This window comes from Equus przewalskii, chromosome 8 (assembly GCF_037783145.1).
Source record: "Equus przewalskii isolate Varuska chromosome 8, EquPr2, whole genome shotgun sequence".
NCBI lineage: Eukaryota > Metazoa > Chordata > Mammalia > Perissodactyla > Equidae > Equus > Equus przewalskii.
The window spans coordinates 40,405,410-40,426,733 of record NC_091838.1 but is presented as its reverse complement, the minus strand read 5'-3'; the positions used below and the strand labels follow the sequence as shown (position 1 = coordinate 40,426,733).

At 38.0% G+C, this 21,324-nt stretch overlaps 1 long non-coding RNA gene across 1 annotated transcript; it reads left to right on the top strand.

The window, feature by feature from the left end:
- The first annotated feature begins 776 nt into the window (after positions 1-776).
- LOC139085075 (uncharacterized) lies at positions 777-20,125 on the top strand. The gene is made up of 6 exons (XR_011543100.1): positions 777-969; positions 13,515-13,666; positions 13,811-13,882; positions 17,438-17,510; positions 17,761-17,873; positions 18,462-20,125. It is a non-coding gene; the product is annotated as an uncharacterized lncRNA (long non-coding RNA).
- The last annotated feature ends 1,199 nt before the right edge of the window (positions 20,126-21,324 follow it).

Here is a 21,324-nt window from a genome sequence, read left to right as displayed (position 1 = left end):
ACAGAGCAAAGCATTTTATGAAAGGCTATGCCCTGAATGCTTAGGGGGTGAATGTTCCCAGCTTACAGTCAAGCTCATTCATTGCCTTTGTACTGGCAAATTACTAATAAACATGAATAGTATTGGGTCGTGAGAGGTAGACTCAAGTCAAGGTACTGAGGTGATTATTCAGAGACTTTGGGAAAGTTTCTTTAACTCACATTCAGGCTTCTAAGCTCTTAAATAAACCCAAAGCAGAGAGATTGTTCGAGTTATAGAGGCTTTCTGGACCCTCACATCTGTTTATGAATAACCCCAAACTCTAAGCTAAGCAAATCTATTTCACTCAATGTAATTATAAATATGAGCCTTTATTATTCAAATGACTTCTTCAGTTGCCAGGAGAACCACCTTGCAAAGCTTATTAAGAACACAGAACAAAATCTTTGTTCACAGAAATGACAGATGTCTTAAAGCAAAACAGAGCATAATAAAAATAAAATACCCAATGTCTTCCCAAATGGCAGCTTTTTATACTAGAGGAAGAATAGATATTTGACCTCCAAACCAGTAAGTTGTCTGGAGGGGAAAAACTGGCTGTTTGGCCACTTGCTGCTTCATCTTGATTAGTAGACTTCTACTTCAGTTGGTTTGGGACACTCATTATGAAGTATTTCCATTGAGACCATGTGGAGTCAACTCTGAAAGCCCCTCTCCTCATTCCATTCACTTCCCCACACCATCATTACCACCAAATAAAAAGTAATTCTAAATTCTACATTTTCTGACATCACTTTGATCTTAAGAGCATTCTTAGTCATGCTGGATTCTCATTCTCCATCAAAGCATGTCTCTGTTCTGAATGAGTTTAATCATGGGCACTGATGGCTTGCTCAGAGAGCTGCATGTCAGAGTGAGGACACAGAGCTGAGGGCTTGTTTCAAAAGATGGGGTGGTGGAATCATTCATTCTCTTCAAGGAATAGTCCAGGTAAGTGGTGAAAGGCACAGGCTCTGGGTAAAATTTAGCTGTCACTTACTAGCTGGTGACGTCCAGCAAGGTCCTAGGCTCTAGTCATGAAAATTATGTAGATCAATGTGTGTAAAGTATTTAGACCTGTACCTGACACTGTAAATGTTAGCTATTAAACAACTCGGACAAGAGCTCTTTTCTCACCATCTCCATGATCCATCAATCAATCAATTGGTTAATTTCAGATACTGGTATGAAATAAATAAAGAACAGGAAAGGGATAAAGGCCCAGTTGGAGAAAAGAACTTGATGTGACAGGGTTAGAAAGGAAACAGTGTAGCAGGAGTGTTGGGGAAGGGGAGAGAGTGAGATTAGATGAGAGAGACAGACAGGCCAGATCACAAGGGGTCTCATGGGCCATGGGACAGGAACCGGATTTTACCAAATGTAATGAGAATTCAGGGGAAATGGAGCTATGAGATTTAAGCTTTAAAAAGATCTTTTGTTTATTGTGTGGACTGTGAGTTGTGGAGGTACAGAAGCAGAATCAGGAAGGCCAGTTGAGGGGTCTGTGTCATGGAAAAAGTTGTTGTTTGTGTGGTCAAGTGGATTCCAACTCCTAGACACTGTGTACAGCAGAGCGGAACCCTGCATGGTCTTTGATCTTCCACTGCTGCATGAGATAATGCTCTGCTGCTATTCATAGGGTTTTCATGGCCAATTTTTTTGGAAGTAGGTGGCCAGGTCCTTCTTTCAAGCCTGTCTTAGTCTGGAAGCTCCACTGAAACCTGTGCATCATGAGTGACCTTGCTGGTATTTGAAATACTGGTGGCATAGCTTTCAGCATCACAGCAACATGCAGCCACCACAGTATGCAACTGACAAACCATGGAAAGAGTGTATGGTTTAGATTAAAAGTGTTTGACAGGAGTGTAGTCAAAGGTAAGCTCTCTGAGACTTGCTTTTCTCATTCAGAAATATGGGTGTAGGGGAGGAAGACATTTCCTCTTCCCAAATGTGGGTTCATCTGGCTGGAGAATGAATTAAATTCACATGAGACAGAATAGAAAGAGAAAATTAAACAAAGCTTTATGAGGAACCATGGCCCGGGGCCTTTCTTCCCGAAGGAAGAAAGGGCACCGAAGAAGTGGGGTGCATATAGTGGTTATATACCCCCAACAAGGTGTTTCACATGTGATTGAAATGTCCCTCCTACAATAGTCACAAGATTGCCCTGTTGGCACAGTGCTTGATGGACACAGCAGGTAGTGGTCTGCTATCTCGGTGGGCATAGCAGGAGGCAAGTCTATCATCTGGAGCTGGGCGGTCACAGGTGAACGCAGCAATCAGTTCCTAGCCTAAGAAAAGATGCTTAATCCTTAAAGAAATGCCAAAGTTGGGAGGGGGAGGGAAGTCAGTTACAGGAGGTTACCAGACAAGCACAATAAAATGCAGATTTAAGTCTTTGCCTTTGGTATTGATTAAGAGTTTCTAGAGAGAAGGTCATCTCCTTTCTTCTTCCTGGTACAGAGAGGGAGCCACCTTTTACAGATAGAGATTTACCTTACAAATGTAAATGTGTCCTACCGAAGGGCAAGTTCCATTCCTCAGAGCATCTTTCTCTGTCTCAGTTTATCAAAAGCAATCAGCCTCAAATAATCCTGATGCCAAAGAGACATATCTTGGGGTGGCCATTTCCAGGTCCCCACATGGGAAACAGTACTCACCTTGCAGGGCTGTATGAGGATGAAATGAGATAATGTATATGGAAATGTTTGATGAACTGTAATGATAAATGCACACCAGTGCTTAAGAATATTTCTATAACTACTACCTAAAACTGTGTTTTTCAATATATGGTTCTCGCACTATCTGCATCAGAATCACCTAAGGCACTTATTAAAAGTACAGGTTTTAGTTTAGACTTCTAAATTTCCACCCACTTTTTCTGGTTCCGACTGAGGTATTGCAGTGTAGTGGGGAAGAGTGTGCAGGCTTGGGCAGGACAGCATATTTTCAAATTCTAGTTTTTTGTCGACAGTTTTCTTTACCTCTCTGTGCCTCAGTTGCTTCACCTATAAAATCGGAATGATAATTAGAGCACTTCTCTTATCAGATTTTGAAAAGGCTAGTGACTCAGTACATAGAAAGGGCTAAGAACAGAGATAGACTCATGGTAACTGATAGAATGTTAACCATGATTACTATACACGAAGGGTCTGATTGGGCACAGATGTTAGTGTTGGACACAACCATTCAAGACTGTTCCCTTGACTGCAAAGACACGGTCCCTGTTTGTGAGGTGCTCACAGACTTGAGGAGGTGACAGACATACAAGCAGATCAATACATTGCAATGTAATAATTGGCACAATAAATATTAAAAGAAAGAACTGTGGATGATAGGAAGTTCAAGCTGGTAAATTTTGGTTTAATTTGCATTCCTTGATGATCTCTTTTTTTATTTAGATCTAGTTTAGTATTCTTCTATCTTTAGAATTGTTAAACCTGATTAATTTAAATGTCAATTGAAATACCATTTAAATATTTGGTTCTGAGAAATGAGCCTTGGAGAAGAAAAAGGATTGCAAAAGCTTTACTCCCTCTATTTTTCTCCTAGGCTTTCTCCCAGTTCGTGTTCCAGTAAACATTGATATTTATAGCTGACTGAATGAGCTGGCTTCAGCTTTAAAGAATTCAATGCAGTCTGGCTTTAGATATGGAAACATTAGCAAAGCTGAGAATATGAGTATTAAACCGAGTATAAACTGGAGTCTTGGATAAAGACTTGGATAGAGTCTTGGATAAATTTTAAAGAGTTCTCGCTTTGGGTGTGGACTTTTTAATTTGGTGTTGATTTTTAAATTTAATGCTGGATTTTTCATGTATTCCATCAAGTAATTTTTTAAGTGGCCATTGTGGTAGAAGATGTGTAAACTTTTACATGATTTCTAGGAGGTAGAGCATACACAAAAATGCAATAGTATATATCAAGTAAGCTATGATGGGCAAGGACCGTGAATGCTGTAGGCATTTGGAGAAGGAAAATAGTCAGGAGAAGCTTAATGAAGGACGTGGTTCTTAAGCTGGGCCTAGGAGGAAGTTTAAGAAAAAAATCATTTTTGATAAAGAGATATTCTAGCGCTTGATACTAAGTATGGGATATCTAACCAAAAATAAATTACTTTCTTTATAAGACCTGTCATGTAATGAGAAAACATTTTTGAAGCTATAATCCACCTTACATTTCTGGAACTGATTCCTTCATCTTGGACAAATTGTATTTGTATATTATTTTACTTTATAGGTTTTACTGGAACAATACACATTGGCATCAAGAGTATGGGCTCCAGGCATCATATTACTTAAGGGTCAAATATGGGCTCTACGGTGTCAACGTCACCTAGAGTCGATAAGTAAAACTCCCAACCCTTTATTTTCTGATTTTCAAAATGAGAAACGTAATAGTACCTACTTCATGGATTTTTTTAATTGGTAAGTGTATTGGTGGCATATTTAGACACACTATTGGGTAGAAGTTCTGGTCACATTAATCTAAATGGTTTTCATATTTGAGAGCTTTAACTCAAGAGAAGAGGTAGATGATGGCTACGCTTTTTAAAAAATACCACCAAGCTAAAAATGAGTCTTAGGGGAGTAAATGCTTTCCCAAAATTACACATTGAATATTTACCCAAGCCAGAAATATAATGAAGAAGGCTTCCCATTCTATAGCACCAGATTTTTCTTCCAAATGTGGTTCATGGCTATTTAGGTCATGTCCACCTCCTCACAACCAATTTAATCCTTGCTTAATCTAGTTTCCATCCAAATCTACTATGGAAGGCTCTCGAGGGTCACCAGTGTCCTCTGAATTAGGAAATCTTCTTTAACCTTGTAGAGTATTCCTCCCTGAAATGCTTTCTAAAGTAGGCTTTCTTGTTGTGGCATAATTGGACTATGGTCTTTTTCCTAAGAGCCCTATCATTTCTTTTCTTTCACATAGCCCTATCATTTCTTTTCTTTTCTTTTTTTTTACCATTTTTGCATTCTGCCTGTACTATGCTTTAATCAGTAATTTTCTTTATGCACTCTCTTTTAAAAAACTAAGCTAGATCTATTCAACAATTAGGAATAAGAAACAATGGTAAAACTATAGTGGAAAAGTCAGTATCAGTAGCCATCAACGGAAGATGACTATCAAGATAAATAGGATGTGAACTAAAGAAATTTTTAAATTCTAGATACATTTCTACTGGAAACTTTGAACCTGCAATCCCCCCTCTTTTTATTACAGAAGGAGACTAATGATTTTTAAAGAGGTGTTTCAACTCCGTGTGTAAGGGAAACTGTCTCCTTAATGTGATCCCAAGGATGCAAATAGTTTTCTCTCCATATGATTAAATGTTACACATAATCAAATCTGTGTACTCTTTAAAATAATATTTTTAACTCCTAGTCATCCTGGCCTCACACTTTAGGAAACACAAGCATATAGAATGAAACATAAGTCCTTCAGCCTGGCACAGAGATCAAAAATATATCTCAATTCTTTTTTCTAGCATTGCTATTATCCATCTACATACACCTTAGCCTGCAGTGAAACTGAGCCTCTCTCCTTTCCTAAACACATCTGGAATATTCCGTATCTTGCTCATACTTTTTCCTCTGCCTAGAATGTCACCTCAAAAGCTCTGTTCTCTACCTATTCTCAAATGTTAACTTAAAGCCTTCTTGATTTCCTAACTTGAAGTATTTTCTTTCCTTTAAGTTTCAAGAACATACACTTCCCTTGGGCTACCCCATTATTGAATTGTAGGGGAGGAAGACATTTCCTCTACCTTTTCTGGGTTTGTCTGGCTGGAGAACGAATTAAATTCACATGAGACAGAATAGCAGGAGAAAATTAAACAAAGCTTTATGAGGACCATGGCCCGGGGCCTTTCTTCCTGAAGGAAGAAAGGGCACCGAGGAAGTGGGGTGCACAGAGTGGTTGTATACCCCTAAACAGGATATTTCACATATGATTAAAATGTCCCTCCCACAATAGTCACAAGATTGTCCTGTTTGCACAGCGGGCACAGCGCTTGATGGACACAGCAGGTAGTGGGTCTGCTATCTTGGTGGGCGTAGCAGGAGGCAAGTCTATTGTCTCGAGCTGGGTGGTCACAGGTGAGCGTAGCAATCACTTCCTAGCCTAAGGAAAGATGCTTAATCCTTAAGGAAATGCCAACGCTGGGGGTGAGGGAAGTTGCACCTTTATCTCAAGAGCCTTTGTTCTTGCCATAGTAAATGTTTTAAAGCAGATATACAATGCATGCTCAATGGCCTCGGTCATGCCCTTTTGGAAAGACAAGGTCAGGCCGAATTAGGTTTACACCAAATGTCTTCCTCATGTACTCCAACACATCCCATTGCTTGCCATTTCTATTTGTTAATGTATAGATGGGAGAGGCTCAGGCAAGCCGAGCAACTCGCCAAAATAGCCAAAACGACCACCCCAAACATCATATCCAGCTAAAAGACAAAGAAGGATGTTGGGGGTGGGGGGTGTCAGTTACAGGACGTTACCAGACAAGCACAATAAACAAATGCAGATTTAAGTCCTTGCCTTCCCCACTGACTAAGAGTTTCTAGAGACAAGGTCATCTCCCATTCTTCCTGGTAGAGAAGGAGATATCTTTACAGATGGAGAGCTCCTTTACAATGTAAATGTCTCTTACAAAGGGTAAGTAAATTCTACTTTTCAGTTGCTTTCCTGTCTGCAAAGTAACTAGTGCCAAATAATCATCATGCCAAAAAGACATATCTTGAGGTGGCCAATTCCAGGCCCCCACAAACTCATCATCCAATATTGTAGTTATTGTCTGCCCTTCTCTTTGGTAGGGAATGCTGCATTCCTTGAGGACTTACTTATTCTTACTCATCGCCAAAAGCTAGCAGATGGACCAGTAGATAATAGGCATTTAGAAAATATCTATAGACTTGCATAGTTGGGTTGGGTTTGGGTGCAGTATGATAGAAAAGAAACTTATCTGGGAATCAAGGTATCTGAATTTTCACTCTGCCAAAATTGACTGTCTCTTGGCAATCAACTAATTTCTCTGACCATTTGTGATAATATCAGATCTGTTCCTCTTTAGATAGAGGGGAGAAGTTTAGTCACTGGATACTTAAAAGGGCTCATGAGAATGCCCCTGAGAGAGGAAGGGGGACTGGATGGAGCTCAAAAGGCAAATCGTGCCCTAAGATGGCCATTGGCCATTATTTGCCCTCAGTACCCAGGCTCTTTGTGGCCAATAACTCCTTTATAAGAACCAAGGTCTAATAACCCTTATAAGGGTTTTGTCTCCTTTAAGAGACAAAAATACTTGTACTCTGGACTCAATCTAATCTAATTTCTCATCTTTAAACTTCCTGTTCCTCATCTATAGCAGGGAGATCATAATGGTGTCTACCTCCTAGAGTTCATGTGATGATTAAATTAGAAAATGTGTGCTTTACTCAACATTAGGTGCATAGCAAGTGCTCAGTAAAATATTAGTTTATTATTCTTGCATATTAAACTACATCTTAAAAACATACGAACGATTCAGATCAAGCATAAGGCATATAACCCAAACCTTACCGATATTCTTATAACTAATGAAATTCAATTTGGTTGGTAAAATTTCCATTTGTCCCTGCTTGTGTGTCTCTCCACCTTCCTCTTTCCTTATTTACTAAACTGCATCTCTTTTCATGGCTTCTGATATCAATGAACAAGTGACCCCCAAGCACTTCTCACCTGGAGCCAAAACATTGCTTTCCTTCATCTATTCCCATAGAAACAAAGCTGTAGGGGAAGGGTGAGGGGCAGTTAAGGAGGGGAGGGGAAGGATGAGGATGGGCCAAGGACAAATTTGCAGTGATATTTCCTCTGCACCTTAGGCACCTTGCTTGGACATGGTTATTTTACTTTCTCTATAATTTTAATCTTACTCGTGACTATGTTTGTGCTTCTTTTTTGAGTAAACACTAAGTATTTAAGATTTTTTTGACCATTCAGCCTCATATGCTTATCGGTAGAATGAAAAGACGTAAAGTTCTTTGTTATCTGTATTTGGTTTAGCCACTGTTCTCCTCTCTCATCTTTTTGCTTTTTTTCTCCATTCCTTCTCCACTCCACTCCGCACTTTGCCCATGACCATTTAGATTTATTGTCAGTTCATTGGCTATTTGTTTGATTTGATCTTCAGTTCACGTCTACACTGAAATTTGATTCTCAAGCCTTCTTTCTTTATCCTCTCTGCTTTCATTCCATGATAACTCTGCCCCCACTTCTATGTCTCCAGTATCTCCTATCTCATTTACTTCAATGGCTTCAATAAAATGTATAGCTACTCCTTCCATTCCCTCTAATCACTTTTAGGCAGTCATTATGCTTAAATATTTAGCCTTCATTGATTTCCACTTGCACATCACAGTTTAGTTAAGACTATGATGTCAAATATCATTTATAGCTTTTTCATTCCTCCTTTTTCCTTGTCATGCTTCTTTGCTCCTGCATAGAATTTCCACAGAAATTTCCCTGGAGTGACTTTCTAAGATCTGCCTCTATGTTCTTTTCTCCTTAGGCTGGCTTTCTATTTCACTGTTCAATATTTTTTCTTCTGCTGCTGCTTATGTTAACTATTGCTTCTCTCATTTTCTTTCCTCTGTTCACTCACTAATGAACAACAGTGCTGATTCGTTACACAGTCTTCTGCTTTAATTAATGAAGGGATCTCCAATTGCAGCTGCTCCAAAATTTTTGCTACAGTGTGATGGGATTGAAGAGAAAGAGAAATGTTATTAATTAACATATGAAGAACCAATATATAAGTTGTCCACACCAGCTAGAAGAAAGCAAAATGTCATTTTTATAAGCAGAACTCTGGCCATGAAATTATTGAGGAACCAAGGGTGTCTGAATTTGGGAAGGTAGTGTAGTAAAGAACCTTGCTACTCAAAGTGTGGTCCATGGACCAGCAGTGTTGACATCACCTATATGCTTGTTAGAAATGATGAATCCTTGGTTCCACTTCAGACCCACACAATCAGAATCTGCATTTTTGGCAGATATATGCACATTATGATTTGAAAGCACTGGTATAGAGAAAAAGCATCCTTAAAATTCATATCAAGCTCAGCTTTAGAACTCCTTAAGCAGACTTTGAGTAAGTGATTTGACATCTTTGAATTTCTGTTTACTCACCCAAGAACTGTGAGTAATAATACCTAAACTTTGAAGTTGTTGTAGGTAATAGAAATACAATGTGTACAATTCTTGTAGCAGCCAATAAATAGCAATAGCTATACTTGTGAATTTCTTAAAAGACAGAACAGGGAGCAGATTCTAGTTTCTCTGACTCCCTTTTAAGTTTGGAGTCATTAAAAGGGGAAAATGCTTGGTTCCAAAAATGTTCCCATTTTTCTCCCAGCCATCTGAAACAAAACCCTACATTTCTCAAGTCATATAGATGAAAGTTAAATTATTTTGTAAATTACAAAGGTATTAACACATAGGTAAATGTTTAAAATTGTGTTTACAAAGCAGAGAAATGGATTAAATGTTAATCGTTTCAGGAACTTCTCTCTTTTTTCTTGGTTAATTGAGATAACATTGGTTCATAACATTACATAAATTTCAGGTGTGCATCATTATATTTCGACTTCTGTATAGACTACATTGTGTTCCCCACCAAAAGTTTAATTGCCGTCCGTCACCGTACACATGTGCCCCTTTACCCCTTTAGCCCTCCCCTCACCCCCTTCCCCTCTGGTAACCACCAATCTATTCTCTATATCTCTGTGTTTGTTGTTGTTTTATCTTCCAGATATGAGTGAAATCATACAGTATTTGTCTTTCTCTGTCTGACTTATTTTGCTTAGAATAACACCCTCAAGTTCCATCCATATTGTTGCAAATGGCATAATTTCATCTTTATGACTGAGTACTATTCCATTGTATATATAGATGACATCTTCTTTATTCATTCATCCTTTGATGGGTGCTTTGGTTATTTCTAAATCTTAGCTATTGTGAATAATGTTGCAATGGACATAGTGGTGCAGGAACTTCTGTTTGGTAACAAGAATAATGACTGGATTTGGGTTTGAGTCTCGATTTCCTTGCTAATTAAGCTTGGGGAAGTTACAGAACTTTACAGGGCTTCAATTTTCTCATCTATAAAATGTGAAAAGTAACAATTCATAGGGTTACTTTGAGAATAAAATAAAAATAACATGATTATTTATGCACTGGTCCTCCCATCTGTCCATCCATTCATTTGACAAATATTTATAAACTGCCTGCTATATTCTGGGAACTAGGAAAGGCACTCAACATCTAAAAGTGAAGAAGATGTAGTCCTTCTATCAATCAAGGTGCTCGCTCACTTGAGCCAGCCCTGATGCTCAAGAGAGTGGCCCAGTGGTTGAAGTTTGGTGCTCACTGCTTTGGCAGCCCAGGTTTGCTTCCTGGTGGTGGAACTAAACCACCCATCTGTCAGTAGCCAAGCTGTGGTGGCAGCTCACATAGAAGAACTAGAACAACTTACAACTAGGATATACAACCATGTACTGGGGCTTTGGGGAGGAAGAAAAAAAAGGAGCTATCTTAAAAGAATACGTGTATAACCTTGCTACCAATAATTATTGCACGTATAATAAATGTCAGGCACCATACTAAACACACTATGGTATGTTACTTGTTTCTCAAGAAATCTGAGGCTTAGAGAGGCTAAGTAACTTCCCAAAGACATTCAATTTGGCAGACACAAAATACAATAAACCCTGCTAGTATAAGCTGGAGAGCAAGCACTCTGCAAAAGTTAGCTCTTATGATCATGGCAGAGGGCAGAGCCCAGAACTAGATGGCTTTATTGGAAACTCCTCTGTCCCTGAGGTTCCCTGTTTTGCGTCTTTTCCTGAGAAACAAATTCCTTCCATTGTGTACTGTTTCTCCCGTACAGATGCCTCCCAGCTGGAGCTGGGACTGAGAAGTCACCTGCAGAATGTTGAGACTCACTCTCCTTCCATTCCCATAAGAAAAAAAACTCTTCTATGGTTAAATTTCATATGTCTTTTAACTCTCCAGCAGCAATGTGGTCTCTGCTGTTTCTGTTTTGTGGATGAATTTATTTTATGTGTTATTTCTCCCTTAAATTTTAAGGACATGTATCTTCATGAAAAGAACAAAGGAAGAAAATCAACTTGTAAATTATTACAAGAAAAACCCTTGCTAAAAACAATAAGTTTGCTGACAGATGGCAGAATCAGTTGAAAAGCGAGTACCATATTTACTAAGTCTAACCCATTTAGGAAGCCAAAAAAGTGTTATCTAATTCTATCCACTGTGTATGTGTATGTTTTGGAATAAACAGATGCCTAATGAGGAATGCGTCTAGTGCAGTTTTGGAGGAACCTGGATAAACCCAGGTTCTGATTCAGGGTTTGATTTTGATAAATAACGAAGTGTGCAAAGTCGAATCTATTGTAAATAGTGTTGTGAGAGCAAAAACAGCATTAAAATGCTGTCAAAGCAATAACATTATTTTTTAAAAACAACACACCCCAGAATCATTGTACCTCATAAATTTGCTTTTAAAAATCCCTCTATTATTTATATAGTTTTATAACAACTACAAAGTACTGAAAATGAGGACACATGGCCTGTCATCATTAGGAAACCTGGATGTGTGCCTGGCCAGAATAACACATTTGGATATCATCAAGCTTTCTATGAAACAATACAAACCATAATGGAAATAAGTCATCAAGACATACATTTGTTTATATTGTGTAGGACATGGCCGAGACACAACCTTCTCACCTTCACCTCCTTCCCCCAAAGCCTAGTTTTCTGAAAGAAGGAAATGTTAATCCTGCTACTGTCTTATTTTGAATACTGAGTTTTGAGACTGTGGATTCAGATGAAGATGTACCATCCAGTCTAAGCCGTGAAGAATAAATAAAGTCTGGGATACATACAAAGAGCTTAGAATAGACTCAAATTCTAAATGAGCACATACACCATGGCTTCTAGAAAGTGAATTTATTGGTTATTACTTAATGCCTCTGTGAGTTTCCTCAGGAAAACATTGAGAGCAGTGATTTTCATGGAGTCAGCATGGGCATAGGTTTTCCTCCCTAAGAAGCCAACACACATGGAGAAAAAGCTAAGAAATATCTTTTCTTTTTGGCTTTTCTTTCTCTTTTTAATGAAAAGCATGGAAATATGATTAATCAATTAATATCACACAAAGTACTCTTCGAAATAAGGAGTATTGCTAGAGAGAAAGAAAAAATGTCACGTGATAACAGTGTCCGTTAACTAAGAATGCATTATAGTCCTAAATGTGTAAGCATCTAGTAACCAAACTTCAAAGTACATGGAGCCAAAGTGAGAGAAATAAAAAGCCAAGTAGGAAGAACACCCAATCATAATTGAAGATGTGAACAATCCTCCCTTAGTATTTGGCAGAACAAGTAGACAGAAAGGCAGAAAAGATATAGACAGGAACGACTATAAACTGCACCTAACAGACTGATAGAACTCTATACCCAACACCTGCAGAGTATACATTCTTTTCCAATGCATGTGGAACATGTGGTATCTCATTAGGCTTTAATTTCCATTTTTTGTAACTGATGAGGATAAGCATACTTTTATATCTTCATTGGCTATTTGGCTATCGGTGTAGATGCTATTGATGTCCTAACCAGATCTCCTTCACCAGGTCAGGCATCTGTGCTTCACTTTATCAAGCTTACACCTGCCTCTTCAGAGAGACCTGCCACTGGCTGATGGGAACCGCCTCACCCTATGGAAGCCACCTTGCTTGGAATTCCTAGAAGGATATGCTGTCCCACCAAAGGCAGCTCACAGCTAGTGACTGAGTGAAGTGGGGGTACACCAGGCCAGCTAACTTGTGTCTGGGCAGGACAAGCTGTGGGGTACAATTCATGTTCCAGAGCTCCCTATAGGATCAGGCTGAGGCTGGCTTTTAAAAAAAAGAAAAGTAAAGTGCTTGGCTTTTCTTCTTTCCCATGCCTGCCAGGAATGGGAGCTGTGTGTGGAGGAAGGCAGCAAGGCAGGGGGCACTGCCAGTTCTTCCATTTCAGCTCACCCATGAGAAGCAGGGAAACACTCAAGTCTGACCACCTTAGTCTTTGTTTCTTTAAGACATAAATTGCTGATAGTGATGGCAGAGAATCTGTTGGCCGCTTTTTATCAAAACAACAATGCAGGCCATTACAAGAACAGAGAAACTTTGATTTTCTTGATTTGAGTCCTAAAACCTTTTTAAATCTGAGGTTACCAGCAGGGTTGAGTTACCTTCTTAAAGAAGGCAGAGCCCATCATGCCAAGCCAATTAGTGACACACACTCTCCAAGGGTGCGGTAGCCAGTGTTTCCCCTTTCTTTCTAAAATACAAAAAGTTTTAGTTCATGTAAAGGTCCCAGATAAAATTCTTGACTCTCTTTTAGATCGATTCAATCAAGATTCAAGTACAGAGCTCCTTCTTGTTTTCTTTGCAGTAATTTGTTGAGCTGTGCTGTGCTGCTTGGCAAGCTACTTAACCTTTCTGAACCTGAATTTAGAAAACTCCAAAATATTTGACACATTTCTTCCGAGGCGCCAGTGGAATTAGTGAATGATTCAGCAAATGTGTTTTATGATTCCTGGAAAAGTAAGCTCATATTTTTTATAAGTACTGGGTAATGTAAAATAAGTCTTATCAAACACTCTGGCCATCTACCTTGATGTACTGTGTTAAATGAATACTTTTTCCTTATTTACGTGTTTCTTTTATTTATGCTTTCCTTCTTTTTAGAAAGCCAGTCTATATAGCCTTCATTTAATGAAGCAAAGTCTGGAAAAGCTAAGCCTTGAACATGCTATACTGGTTAGTTCTTTTTATTTTTTATTTTTCTGACTGAAAAACTGAAATATATTTGATTTTTAAAAATTTCAAATGTACAAATGTATGACTTAGATCAGGGGTCAGATTAGGCCTGAGACCTAGTTGGCCAACCTGTGATGGAGCTGGTGGGAGAAGCCCATATTCCCCCCGTCTTATACACAAAGTCAATCTCTTTCTCCTATAGCCATTATTTATTTGTGGTTTGGTTTATATGCACAAAGTCAATCTCTTTCTCCTATAGCCATTATTTATTTGTGGTTTGGTTTATATGCTTTAAGAGGTTTTTTTTCCTTCTTATTGTATTTATTAATGTAGCAGAATAATCTCACAGAGAAATGAGCTCTATATAATATTCAGCTGTAGGATACTAGTATCCTGTATCCTATGATAGTAAGTTTAAGACGTAATTTTCTCTGACTCCTCTAACTCACCATTGCCACCACCCCTAAAACAGCTGAATCTTCCTTTTTCTTTGCAAAATTTAAAATTTTATCTTCAGTTGTTTTTATCTTTTACCCTCTCTTTACAATTGTTTTTCAAACTTTTTATTTTCAAAAATTTCAAACCTATAGAAAAGTATGAGTACTCATATAACATTCACCTGACGCCACCAATTGTTAACATTTTGCCATTTAGTTTGCTGAAATATTTGAAAGTAAGTTGCAGACATGCAGATATTATTACATTTGACCCATTTATACTTCAACATATATCCCCTAAGACAAGGACATACATCCTGTAGAACAAGGACATTCTCTTGCATAAACACAAAACCGTTGTCATGCTCCCAAATTAACCCCCAGCCCCTAGCCCTGAGTTTGAATCCAGTTAAGGATCACTCTTAGTGTTTGTTTGTCACGTATCTTTCGTTTCCTTTAATATAAAATGACCCTCTTGCTTTTTTTGTTTGTTTTTCATGACAGTAATATTTTGTAAGAGTATGGATTAATTGATGTGTAGAATACCTTCAGATTTGGATTAGCCTAATAATTTCCTCATTACTAGATTCAAGTTAAACATTTTGGCAAGAATATTCCTTAGGTACTATCTTGGATTTTGCCTTGCATCACATCAGGAGGCGTATGAAGTGTGTTTGTCTCATTACTGATGATACTAATTTTGATTGTTTGGTTAAGGCATATCTCCTAGCTCTCTCTTCGCAACCAAGAGGTACTCTGTGGTGTGATACTTTAAATTATGTGAATATCCTGTCTCTCAATAATGTCCCAATCTTGATGTTTGAGCAAAAGGATGATTTCATGATTTTTTCATTCCTACCACATTTATTGGTTATTCTTATTTAAATGAAAACTTTACCATCTGTATCCCCACTTTTTGTGGAATCTTATTATGGTCTCATGGACTGTTTTTATTCAATACGTTGTAATCTATTACATCTTTATTCTTTTAGATGCTCAATTGAAAGCAGTTTGGTCAATGGGAGCCTGTGAAGCTGACTTTGTGTCTTATGGATATTTCTCCATCATTCTTTGAGCTCTTCAGTGCAGGATTTTACAGGCTGACTTTGTATTTTCCCTGCCCATACTTGGAATCGACCATCTTTCCAAGGAACTTTGTTTTCTTTTAGAGATAGAGAGTATTTAGAAACCAAGATCTTGGTCCTAGGTGTGCTCATTGCTACTGGGACGTCATTTCTTCTAGATTATTTCAATGGACAGTTGAGATAGATATCTTTAAAAACATCATGAGTTCATATGGGTTCCTCTCATTTAAACTATATCACCATAGAGTTCTTCTTGATCTTCTCCTCATTCCATATTTATATCTCTCTTTTTCCCCCATAGTGAGATCCCTGACTCCAAAATGTATCATTCTATTTACTCATGTGTTCTATTCTAATAAAAAAAATTTAGATTAAGTTTAAATTTCTTTGCAGTTATTGATTTTTTATACCTATATTGACCAAGAATATACAGTAAAGGTGATGTGTCTACAAGTAACTTCATTTGATTATTTTTCTGTGTGGTTATGCTATCAATTTGATTAAACATTAGGTTTATTTGTTTCTGTTTGTATTTAATTTTAGGGTTATGTTTTTACATTCATTTTGATTGAATTCTTTTAACTCAGAAATATTCATATGGCTCAAATGCTAAAACTATAATTTTTAAACTATGTTTAAAAATATAATCAGCGACATCTCATTCCTATATCTGTCCCTCCTACCTACTGCCTTCTTAACTACTCCTGTAGGTAATAATTATCATTTTTGTATAGTTTAAGCTATCTAGTTTGTTTTTTTTTGTGAAAATTAGCAGCATCTACCCACTCAAAATATATATTCCTATTTTGTCATCTTTCTGTGTATACTCATATGCATCTTACTTTCTTCACTAACAGCATATCTTTGAAATCACTTCCTATCACTTCATGAGACCATCTCATTCTTTTGTATAGCTTATTTCATTGTGTGGATTTTTCCACAGTTTATTTAATCAGTCTTCTATTAGATATTTAGGTTATTTCCAATATTTTGCTGTTATACATATTTCTGCAGTGAATAATCATGGCACACCTGTGTGTGCGTGTTGCCTCATCTCTAAGGATGGATATTCTTATCTTGAAGACCTAGATTTCATTGTCTCCTAGGAGATAATAAAGCTATATTATGGGAGAAGAAGGAGTCAGTGGGATTGAAGAAGAAGTGAGTGGGAGGTCCCTAAAGAGAAGAGTTGGATTCCATGACACTGAAAACGGGAAAGGTGCTAGATTCAGCAGACAGTAGAGTCCTGTGTCCAGTTCCAAACATCACCTCAGAGATAGCAAAAGCCATGTGGGAGAGACTCATAGAGGAAACAAAAAGGAACTCTAATGGCCCAGATCTTGGGAGCCTAGCAAATTTCCTGGTGGCTGAGTGGATTTTGAAGGAATGGAGTCTATGAGCAACAAAAGCAGCCAATCTCCAAAATGCCACCCAGGTTTGGGCAAGGTTCACCTCTTTGGTGGTGGTGATAGAAGCAAGGAGAGATGTTTTTCCCAAAGTTACATGACTTTTAAGATCCAGAACTCTCGTATAATCTTAGGAAAATTCAATCTCAAAATACTACTGAGATTGAACTTTCTCCCAGCTGGGAGAGACAGAAAAATACAGACATAGGATGTTTCTTTGTCCCTACTGTTGTGAAATAAATTCATTCCTATTCCCAAAATGATTTATTGTATGTATGTGTATGTATGTGTGTTTACCGAAATGGTATAGTGTTCTAAATATTCACTAAATGGTATAAAATTTTCTTTTATGACTCATTTTTCTCACTTAACAAAATATATTGGACATCTTGCATTTTTTTCAACACCTGCCTAGTATTTCACTATATGGTGTATGGTGTTTTGTTCTTGATAATGTGCTATTAGGATAAATAAGGACTAAGATATCCAGAGAGTATTACACAGATTTCTTAGAAGCAGAGTTTGCAGCTCATTATGCTGCTCTAAGAAAGTTTTAGCCCTAAGAAAATTTGCATTCATCTTTTTCATAAGAACAATAATTATACAGCATTCTTTGTATTTTTTCAGCATTGACAGATGGTAAGCAAACAGCCTGGGAGGAGGAGAAGTGACCCAACTTGTTTCTGCAGTGTTAGAAAAGGTATCAAAGCAAGAGGCGGACACTCCCAGTGCCAAAGGCTTTGTTTTCTTTCTCACTCATCTCATTCAAACTGATCAAAAATTGCTTTATTACATTCTACTGTGTCAAAGTTCTTTTTTTTTTTTTTGAGGAAGATTAGCCCTGAGCTAACATCTGCTGCCAATCCTCCTCTTTTTGCTGAGGAAGACTGGCCCTGAGCTAACATCCGTGCCCATCTTCCTCTCCTTTATATGTGGGACACCTGCCACAGCATGGCTTGCCAAGCAGTGCCATGCCCGCACCCGGGATCCAAACCAGTGAACCCCGGGCTGCTGAAGGAGAATGTGGGAACTTCACCACTGTGCCACCTAGCAGCCCCTCAGAGTAAGTTCTTTTTACCTTCACATTGAAGTAATGTCTTAGCCTGTAATAAAATGATTTCCTCAGATCATATGAGGTTGAGTGATCGGGCATGGAAATTGTTCAGAAATCTGTCATAGTCAGAATAACAATATATGGAAAGACAGAATATATCAGTTTACTATTCAATAGGAAAAGCTAAAAGGAAACTTTCCAATGAGCATTATCCTGTGGGCTGCAGAGAACACACTAGCAAGAAGCAAAATTTATGACGTGATTCCCCCGCCTCCCAAATGTATCCCAAAGTGTCCTGCTTTGCACAATGCCAAATTTAAGTTGTCAGCTGATTAAACAATAATGTTGAGAATATTCTGTATTGCCAGTGGGAACTATTTCGTCCATTTTTCTTTCTTATTTAGCATATTTGTAGAACCAGTTAACCTAACAGTCTCTAAGGTAGAAACTCTGACACCCTAATTTGCATATATTCTTGGGAAAAAAAGAAAGGAGGTTTTCTAAAGCACAGAAAATGGTTTACACCTCATGGGGTGAGGGTCGGGAGTGGAAGGATATGAATGATAAATAACCCATATACTTAATTTCTGTTTTCAGATATCTCAGATATCAAAAAGAGACGGTGAACATGGACAACAGCAATGACTGAAAAGTGTATATATAACAGAGTACAAAAGTTAAAGTCGGAGCATTTGAGCTTTGGTTCTCATTTTTTCATTAGCTATATGATGTGGGCAAGTGATTTTCAGCATCATTATTTGACAAAATATGTGTGGGAGTATTGGACTAGATGGTTGTCAAAGTACTAATGATTATTCTGTTTCTCTTGGCAACAAGCTTTGCGTAGAAGTAAGATGTTTTTAAGATAATGTGATTTAGCACTCCAAAAATTTCTCTAGTGCTATGTAGTTGTTTTTTATTTATTGATGGCATATTATGGAAAATAGAGTATATTAATTTTCATGGTATAGGTGATGAAACCAATAATATTCATAAACTAATTTTTGTCTCAAAGGTCAGTATATTGCAAATATGTAATTATAATCCAGATTCTCTGAATATTGATTTTATTCACAAATAGTTAGTAGGTACTAGCAATAGACTGACATGTACTGAGTACCTGTACCAAGCTAGGAAGTTTGAAAGCAAGGACTCTGGAGTCAGAAATGCCTGAATTTTAATCCTGACTGCCATATTTTAGCTGTGACCTTGCACAACTTGAAGACCTTTGGGTGGTAGAGAGAAGTTTGTGGGGAAAGCCTTAATTCTCTGAAGGCGAAATATGTTTACTTAAACACTTTTCAGTGAGTGTATTTCTGGCGCAAGTGTGCTACAAAGTACTTATGAATCTGGATTATTATGAAAATTATTTATTAAAAAGTTATTTATAATAATCAGAATATATATTAAGCTTATTTTATAAATTATTTAAGTTGATAGCAGAAAAGTTCATTAGCGAACATGTTGAGTGTACGTTGTGGACTAAGATGGTACTTAGGAAAAATATCTGAAATACTAAGAACCAAATCTCAAGGTAAGAAATCTTGAGCACTGGGTGAGGGCTTTGGAGACCCAGCAAATAGATGATGGACAGACAGGCCATTCAACCCAAGATCCCACTGATAGAAGAATTCAGGATCCTATTACACTCAGAGTTCACGGTCATATTACACTCATTTTAGCAAACAGAAACCCAGAGCAGCTTCCTGAAAAGATAATAGCCCCAAAGACCTCTGCTCCTGAGAATGCCATGGGAAGCCTTCTGACTTCTCAATGCATACGTCTAGGAATCTTGGAGAGTGGCTCAGATGGTTTTTATTGGATGTATAATCTGTGAGGGTCTCTGTCTTTCAAGCCAAGAACCACAAGAAAAACCCTTTGATTCTTTCCCGTCTCCCTCCATTTCTCTTTGTTTTCCCTGGGTAAATAAAAATGGGACAAAAAATCTTTCAAAACTAAACCTTTGATTCTTTTTTTTTTCTTTTTGGTGAGGAAAATTGTCACTGAACTAACATCTGTTGCCAATCTTCCTCTTTTTACTTGAGGAATATTGTCGCTGAGCTAACATTTGTGTCAATCTTCCTCTATTTTATGTGGGATGCTTCCATAGCCTGGCCAGATGAACAGTGCTAGGTCCTTGCCCAGGATCCAAACCTGCCAATCCTGGGCCACCGAAGCAGAGCACGTGAACTCAACCACCACACCACCAGGCGGGCCTCTAAACTTTTGATTCTTATTTTCAGTTCCTGGGTACTCTTCAGGTAAGAGAAAATAGTTTAAAAATCTTTTGGGTATTGAAAATTCAAATCTAACAAACTAAGCTTAAAATGTAAAATGAGAGTGCCAGCCCTGTGGCTGAGTGGTTAAGTTCACGTGCTCCACTTTGGCGGATCCCAGGCGCAGACATGATACCACTCATCAGGCCATGCTGAGGCAGCGTCCCACATAGCACAACCAGAAGGACCTACAACTGGAATATGCAACTATGTACCAGGGGGCTTTGGGGAGAATAAGAAAAAAACAATTTAAATTAAATTAAATAAATATTGGCAAAAGATGTTAGCTCAGGTGCTAATCTTAAAAAAAAAAGTAAAATGGGAATAACAGTATAACCTTGTGCATGGGGTTGTTGAATGAATTAAATACAATAATATATGAGCAACTGAGATATACTTAGTTACCTCAAGACCAGACCCCGCTTTGTCACAGATTCAAAATAAAAATAAAGGGCTGGCCTGGTGGCATATTGGTTAAGTTTGGCACATTCTGCTTCAGTGGCCCAGGTTTGTGGGTTCGGATCCCAGGGATAGACCTGCACCACTCATCAAGCCATGCTGTGGTGGCAACCCACATACAAAATAGAAGAAGATGGGCACAGATGTTAGTTGAGGGCCACTCTTCCTCAAGCAAAAAGAGGAAGGTTGGCAACTGGTGTTAGCTCAGAGCCAATCTTCCTCATCAAGAAAAAAAAAAGGGAAAATAAATCTGAATCCATACAAAATCTCTGAAAAATCATGAATATATTCTCTGAAAATTTCTTAGGAGCACGATGGAGGAGGTCAGATAGTATGGCTCACAGAGAAAATCATCTTTAGCCATCTTTCTTCCCAAAGTCAAACCCCACAGGGCAGCTGCTCCAATCTTTCCTAATTCTCTTTACACACACTTCTGAAAACTGCTCTTTCCTTCCTTCACCTTGGTTCTTCTCGCCTTCTCCTCCACTACTCTGGCCCACTACTTATTACATAAAGCAATCTGGTCTTGGATCCTTCCACTTGAACTCCAATTGAATACATTTTGTCCTAGTGATCTCCTCCAATCCCATGACCATATATAACAAGATCTATATGCTAGTGTCCACCAAATTACCATGTTTAGTAAGCATCTAGAGCATTTGACAATAACTATAGACTCATATCTAACTTCCAAGTTTGATGTTATCTCCAATTAACATGCCAAA